General features: G+C 34.9%; 1 pseudogene across 1 annotated transcript; it reads left to right on the forward strand.

The window, feature by feature from the left end:
- The first annotated feature begins 2458 nt into the window (after nucleotides 1-2458).
- Nucleotides 2459-5449, forward strand: LOC145012996 (phosphatidylinositol 4-kinase gamma 7 pseudogene; annotated as a pseudogene). The gene is made up of 2 exons (XR_013664787.1): nucleotides 2459-2668; nucleotides 3149-5449. The product of XR_013664787.1 is annotated as a phosphatidylinositol 4-kinase gamma 7 pseudogene (transcript).
- Nucleotides 5450-8582: the final 3133 nt, after the last annotated feature.

Consider the following 8582-nt stretch of genomic DNA (forward strand, 5'->3'; position numbering starts at 1 on the left):
ATTGATTTTTAGGATGTTACAAGTAAGTTATTGAACACGTACGTAAGGTCAGCCACACTTACCGAATGTGAAAATGACACAAATGGAAACATACGTTCTCTAAATTTGCAAAACCAGAACTATGATGGAAGTAATCCCCGAATCGCAAGCTGGTGAGCAAGCATAATGATTTCCTGTCAAAGCAAACCCGATAGTCTCCAACTGGAAATAAAAGCTCTTGCAGGTCAACTGGATCAAAAGTAGTAAATTCCTTGCACATAAGATAGTGACATAGTAAATGGTGACATTCGACACCCATCGACATGTTTACGTAATCACCAAAACATGATTGCCTAAACATCACACCTCAAACTGGTCGGTTTTGTAAGTGCGCCACAATTTCGAGCCCAAGTTTAGGCATGCAAGTTGTAGTAACAACTACTTAGTATGTTCTATCGTACTACAATCAAAAAAATTATTAATTAGGAATTTTTGTATGTATGTTCTGGAAAAAAAAATCCAGAACGGTAGTCCGAACCATAAATTACGGACTAAAATTTCGGAAAGGTTTCTTGTATTTTGGAGAGTTCTATGTATTCCAGACATGATTTTTGGATTTTGGACACGTTTCGGAATAGTGAAAATTAGGAAATGGTAACAATTTATGATATAGTAAAAATGTATAAGTACATGTAATTTTATACTTGCCTTAACAAGATTAAAATTCACAGAAAACTCTATAATACCTATATAATTACGTAAACTAAACATGTTTTAACATATAATCTAAAATAAATGCATATAATTAGATACAAATTTGAAACTTATATTAAAAACCTGCATTTCTTCACTTCTATTAGAAGACATTTTCAACTGTAGAGGTGTCCGGAATGAAATATAGGATAATCTAAAACAAAGAAATGACGAAATCTAGTCTGAAACAAGTTTAAAGGATTTTATAGGAAAATAAGATTACCGTGTCAAAATTATCTATTCGTTTACCGAATATTAAATCGGGTCCAGAATACCCCATTCCACATTTTGTAAAAAAAAAGGGTTATATTTTTAAAAAACAACCAAAAAAATTAGATTACTTAATTTTCCAAAAAACAATAGACAAGAAGTTAGAGAAAAAAAAATTCGATGGTAGGTGAGTGGAGTCTTTTTTTATTAATAATTAATTAAATTGTTATAATAAATTCAAAAAAATATAAATACAAAATAAAATAATAGTTATTTTAAGCTAAAAATAAAGTTTTTTTTTTTGAAGTCGATAAAAAAATATATTAAATGACCAAAATCCAGGTATAAAAAAATATTGTCATATATCCTTAAAACGGGATGGTGAAAATCTCATAAAATTCACACAATGGGAGTGAGGGCACAAAACCCGTGCAACAAGCCAACAACACACCAATGACCAATCTACTACTATGTTGACGTTGACCTCCAATCCCTTATCTCCACGTCACCATTCTTTTACCACCTCCCAACGGCGCAGATCACTTCCCATATTTGATCCAACGGACAGATCACCTCCTTCCAGACCCTTCCATACAAAAGATCAAGGAAGATTAACAGGAGATCATATAAATAATCGACAGACTCTTAAAAGAATCCAAAAGCATATAATATTCTAAAATAAAATTAATTATAAGCTTTTCAGTTTCATAATCGATCGACTAGGACATGTTCTTATTATAACAATTTGTATTAAAAGTATCGAATTAAATATTTCATTTGTTTTATAATAACATATAATATTTTTTATTAAGAAAAAGACAAAAATAGTTACGTTTTTTTTTCTAATCTTAAACTAGCCTAAATTGTTTTAAAAAAAAATCTCATATAACTATCAGTTATGAAGTACCCACTGTAAAATATTAATAATGACTGTGATGTTTCGAAGGATATTATTGTTTTGAAAAAAGTTTTATAGTGTGATATACTGTTGTTTACTACGAAATTAAAAAAATATTTTTTTAATAAAAATCAAGATAAAATATTTTGATAACCATTTAGATTGTGTTAATTTGGCAAGACATATAGAAAATGTATTGTGTTAATTTGGCAAGATATATAAAAAATGTGATGAATAACTTATTGATTTATATTTAATCCTGATACTATTCATAAGACAACTTTATGATCATAAAGGAGTATTAGTCGGTACGCGAATGTGACCTAAAAATCCTATTAGGGAAAATAAATTCTCAATTTATTTTTGTGTTATGAGATAAGAAAATATATATTTTTTGAATTGTTTTTTATTAAAAACATGGAAAAATACATAAAAGCACACTCAATTTGGTATAAAAATAAGTAATAATAATTATGAAATATTGGGTAATAAAAGTAACCCTCTAGGCTTTTACTCCTCAAAAACCGGAGTTAAAAAGAATTTTTGAAGCCCAATTTACGTATCACTGCCCTCACCTCTATATAGATACGGAGAGAGAGACTGAGTCGATAGGGAGTATTTTTAGAGAAAGAAGACTCGAGAGTGATTGAACTCCGAGTAACAACAAGAAGAAAGGGTTTCTATTATGTGAATCTTGATGTAAAAAACCCTTTTTTCCTTCATGTTATCTCTCGGATTGATTCTGTTATCCGGATCTTGATTGGATTGGATTGAATTCGATTCTTCCTCCGTTACCGTGTATGAATCTCCTGCAGATCTGGTTCATCGGTGAGTTTTTTTTACTTAGGGTTTTTGTTTATCTTGTTGCAAACGTATCGTTTACTTTGTTTTCCTTTTCCCCAATGTTTACGTCTTCTAAGCCTGTAAACAAGTATGTCGTCAGTGATCTTATCTTCGGTTTAGCTGATGACCTGCTTTCGTCTGTTAAATGTTGACCTTCTTCGGATTATTAGATCATTTTTCGTGCAAACTTCAAATCCGTAACAGTTGTTGTCCATGAATTTTCGCGCTAATGTTTATTGATTTGGGAACAGTATCATTTTGAAGTTCCAGATCTCGGAAAGTTGACTTATCGCTTTGAATATTTGTTTCAAAAATGCAAACATGAACCTTCGAATGCTAATCTAGCTGAATAACACTCATTTCGATTGGCTCCGATCTCGTTATTTGTCATAGTTCGATGAGATCGTATCTCTTCTCTGTCTTCTCTGATCGAATTATATATCGCTTGTTGATGTTTGTGTACAGATTAGGGGAAACTGCACCTACTTGATTCGATCAAATGGATGGTGTCAAAATGAAACTCAATTTTGCTGTTTAATGATTGTTCACGTTTCACGCTCTACTAATAGCCTGCAACCAGCTTCAGGATCTGAATCACTTGTGAGAGTGAAGTGGAAGATTTCATCTTCCGCTACCTTCACCCTCACCCTCGCTCCCATCACCCCCTTTCTGCCACTGGTTCATGTCTGGTAACCCAGACAGCCCAGTTCAAACACAAATGGCTCTATCAGTTTTCAAGAGTCCTGTAGGAAGGAATCACCATGGAAACGACACAATGGAAGGAGTGAACCTGAAAACCACAGGTAGAAGACGTATCTTCATTCAAACAGAAAGCGGATGCGTATTAGGAATGGATCTGGATCGAAACGATAACGCACATATGGTCAAAAGAAGGTTACAAATCGCCCTCAATGTCCCAACCGAAGAGAGTTCTTTAACTTTTGGAGATTTAATCTTGAAAAACGACTTAAGCGCCATTCGCAACTATTCCCCTCTTCTCCTAACAAGAAACTTAATCCACAGAAGCTCTTCAAGCCCATGTCTTTCCCCTTCAGGTAGAGACATCCAACAGAGAGACAGATCCGGACCCATTGAAATCCTGGGGCATTCTAGTAATTTCACAAAAACTAAAGAACTCGTGAAGGAGATTGCAATCGCGTTAAAAAACGGAATCGACCCGATTCCAGTTCACGGAGGCCTAGGTGGCGCTTATTACTTCAGAAACATCAATGGTGAAAGTGTCGCAATTGTGAAACCAACAGATGAAGAACCATTTGCACCCAATAATCCAAAAGGGTTTGTAGGAAAAGCCCTTGGTCAACCAGGGTTAAAAAGGTCAGTTCGTGTTGGTGAAACCGGTTATCGTGAGGTTGCAGCTTACCTTCTTGATCACAACCACTTTGCTAATGTCCCCCCTACTGCCCTTGTCAAAATCACTCACTCCATCTTCAATGTCAATGATGTAAGTGGGACCCGAGACAAGAACAAAAAGAAACATTTCAGCAAAATTGCATCTTTCCAACAATTTATCGCACACGATTACGATGCGAGCGATCACGGGACTTCAAATTTCCCGGTTTCATCCGTGCATCGTATCGGGATTTTAGACATACGGATCTTTAACACGGACCGACATGCGGGGAATCTTTTGGTTCGAATTGGTGGAGGGCAATTTGGTCAAGTTGAATTAATCCCGATTGATCACGGACTCTGTTTACCTGAAAACTTAGAAGATCCGTATTTCGAATGGATTCATTGGCCACAATCTTCGATTCCATTCTCGGAAGATGAACTCGATTACATCGAATCACTCGATCCGTTTCGTGACTCTGAAATCTTGAAATCCGAGCTCCCGATGATCCGTGAAGCGTGTCTCCGTGTTCTTATCCTCTCCACTGTTTTCCTGAAAGAAGGCGCTCGATTCGGGCTGTGTTTGGCGGAGATCGGGGAGATGATGAGCCGGGAGTTCCGGCGGGGGGAGGAGGAGCCGAGTGAACTCGAGGCACTGTGCATGGCGGCAAGGCGGGCGGTGGTGGCTGAGCGGGAGAAAATCCAAAACCAAAACCAAAACCGGGAACCTTTTGTCTTATCATCATCATCTCCGAAAAGAGAAGTTCAAGTTCAATTTCAAGAAGATGGAAATCATGGAATTGTGTTTGAGATTGATGACATCAGCCCTATTTCTCCGTTTCAATTCGGGTATGGGAGAAACCCGCTTTCGAAACTTGAAGAGGAAGAGGAGGAAGATGAGGAGGAGGTTGTACTTTGCGCATCGGGAGATGTACATTGTGTGTCGAGGTTGTTGAAGAAGAATTTGAGTTTAGGTGAACATAGGAGTGCGAGTGAGCAAGCTCCGGGGAGTGCTTGTTTTGTGAAGTTGGGGGATATGAAAGAGGAGGAGTGGGGGATGTTTTTGGAGAAATTTCAGGAGCTGTTGGGGCCCGCGTTCGGGCAGCGGAAGTCGGGCAGTGTCGGGCAGAGGCTGAGACAGAGGTTGGGGACTTCTTGCCAGTTTTAAGAGAGAGAGAGAGAGAGAGGGTGTACTTGTGTGAGTTTGACTTTGGATAGTTTGACTGGGGTTGTTGTAGTGAAGGGTTTAGGTTTTGGTTGGGTTTTTTTGATTTATTTTAGTCCTTGTGGACCTGTTTTATAAATAAATTTGTAGTATATGGAATGGAACAAAAAAAAAAAAAAAAGATAAAAGAATGAGAATGGTAGTGTGTAAGATTGTAGATATAATATGAATCTTCTGCCTTTGTTCTTTCATGGTATGGTACGTTATGTTTGGCACAAATAATTTCTTGTTGGTATGGGGTTTGGTAGTTTGAATCTCAGTTAAATCATTAGATCAAATATGACTTGTTGCTTATGCAATATGTTTCTTTGGTGGTTTTTTTTGATGATTTTTATTAATTTATTGAACTTGGAAGTTTTAGATTGTTTTGGGGAAAAAATGGTTTGCTTATGCAACAATGGTTTTTGAAAGACAGGTGGTAAAAGAGTAAAAACAAAAGGCGTGGAAGATTTGACAGTGTGTTATTTTGATTGCACGTGGTTGGTTTGATAAAAACCATGATACAAATACTTTCTTTATTAAATGTCTCTTTTGACCTAATATTCTAAGTATGATATATTGGTCAGCTGTAAAGAAAACCTAACAGGACTTTTGTGGGTCCATTGTTGCCTCAAAAGCAACAAACAAACAAAAGAATGTTCTTGGTTTATGCTTTATAGGAATATCGTAAAATTACCGGTAAAAATAAGAAAAGAATATCATGGTGAAAAGAACAATAGGTGGGTTTAGGTCCAAACAGTATCAATTGATAAAAGCATGTACCAATGGATTGTGGTTTGCACATTGTAACATATGGTACTTCAAGAAGTTGTTGGTGCAATGCTTTGGTCACCTGGGTAAGCCACTTGGTGTAGTTGTTGAATGTTGTTTATATGTGAAGCTTTAAGAGCAAAGTTGTAGACTATGGATGAGGTTAAAAGTGGAGCTTCGGATGAAGTTAGAAACGAAGTCCCAAGACTTGGCAACGAAGCCAAACACTGAATCACATGTGTGGATTATGGAGCTCATCACTTGAGCTTTATCTTCAGAGGGTACATAATGCTTCGCAGTCGCAGACTCTCAACTTTAGTGGGTGTATGGCGAAACTTTTCAAAAGCTAATAAGCTAAAAACTTTTCAAAAACTTTTCAAAACAGTTTATTAGCTTTTTAGCTTTTCCAAAAGCTAATAAGCTAAAAAAAGTGTTTGTATAGTTAAAAAACACTTTTCAAAACAACTTTTTTGATAGGAAAAAATAAAATTTTCAAAAAACTGGAAAATCATAGTTTTTTAGCTTTTTAACCATTTTACTCCTGAAAAGCAGGTTTTCTTATCCAAACACTTACATTTTTTTTTTTAAAAATCATTTTTACCATAAAAAAAAAAACTAACCCAAACACACCCTTAATTGACCAAGTAAATTTAGAACCAAGTCTTTCATTAGAGTCAGATTATGTCGGTGATATCATAGGTCCATGGCCTTTGGTTCATAAGTATTATTTTATATGGGATAAACCAAGTCGAAATGGATAATTTCGATTACACTAAATGGTTTTGATATACAAATTTTTGGATTGGTTTTGCCAAAACCGAATTATCATTTTGGATTTGTTTTGGGTAATAAAATGAAAATTGGAAATAACCAACTTTTACTTTTTTAATAATTGTTTAATTTAATAACATTATATAGAAAGTTTGCCTTCATACGTGTACAAAAAACTTAACGTTTGATAGCTAGAAATAACGAATCTAAATCTTCAAGGACTTTGAACACAAAAGATTTTATTCTACAATGAAACAATCACAATCATAATCACAAAACCATTTACAAATATTTCCAATAACACATGTCGGTATATGAATAGCAAGAGATATAGTACTTACAAATGGCGAACACATAAAGTGTAAGGTAAAGATGGCACCAAAAAAAATCCGAACAAATCTAAATTAATAGTGGCACTTGTATTTCAAGACGTTGCATCTAATAGAAAAAAAAAAAATTACACTATCGGAATCGGAACAATGGTCCGGAACCCCCAGACTCCACTAATGTCCGCCACTGGTACTTACAACCAATCTTCTGATCTTTATTTCCTACAATAGCAATAAATAAAATAATTTTGTTTTATTTCAAATAAAAGATTGGAATTTGATTATTATGTTAAACAATACATATATAGAAAATTGAATAGTTTATAAAATTAAACTTTACGACTAAAATGTATTAATGTTAAAGATACATATATAATCGTATTTGGTTTGTAAGGGTTGGATTTAATTTAGTTCCAACTATTTGAATCTACGTATTGAAAGCGGAAATCAATTTTCGATTCATTTGATTGGATCAAATCGAACTGATCTATTCAAACGAACACTAGGTAGGTTATTGTTGCAAACTATTTTATATTTTATAAAGCAAACTTATGGAAGCTTTGCAACTAGCAATTGGTTTTAATCAGTGTTTTAAAACCTAGTTTTTTTTATTGACCCGTTGTGATGAATGAGTCATAGGTCGACCGGTTGAACCATTGAGTCAACCCATTTTTCAGAATGAACGATTATTTTACAGCTACAATGCACAGTAGTGTATTTTCTAATGGACTTTTGCATACTATTGAAAATCTTTCAAATATGAGTTATTATTATGATCTTCTTCAACTTGACAACAAATAAAAGAAGTGGAAATATTAGTTCAAAAAGTAAACACTTCTCGTTTGGAGTTCAAATATTCATGAAAAAAAATTACATGTTGAGTCTACCTAACATTTTGAATAAGTATTGAATCCATCTGATCTCCATTATTTACTAAATAAAATATCTATATTAAGAGTATATTGTTTATTTTGCATTTTTTTATGCACGCTTTTTTTTATAAGATAAAAAGTCAACACATATCGATAGAAGTCAAACGACATCTGTGGATCTAGAAGATATAACATTAGTATGCATGATCCATTGGACTCTGTTGAATAGCTCCACCGTCTCTGGTGTGAGAAAGTCAAAGGTATCAAATGTGAAAGGTATAAACACATGTTGATTTTCAATGCATGCATTCTCGTGCTTTGTCACTTTGCATACGATGACTTTCAAAGCAGCATGTCATGCTGTAAATCCCCAGCTCATCAAACCAACAAGAGGGGAGACCCCCGTGAGATCCATACAAAAGTGCTTCCTTCTAACCCATCCAAAGACCAAAATGCCAGCCGGTTTGAGTGTGGATCTTCCATCCATGGGGTTCGTCAAAAAGTTCACAGGCGCTTCTTTCTTCACATAAATATCAGCACACCAACATACATCAAAGAGAACATCTCTAACCACATAATGTCGATATTTGAAGCCATGAAGC

This window comes from Lactuca saligna, chromosome 8 (genome assembly GCF_052625555.1).
Source record: "Lactuca saligna cultivar CGN05327 chromosome 8, ASM5262555v1, whole genome shotgun sequence".
Classification (NCBI taxonomy): Eukaryota; Viridiplantae; Streptophyta; class Magnoliopsida; order Asterales; family Asteraceae; genus Lactuca; species Lactuca saligna.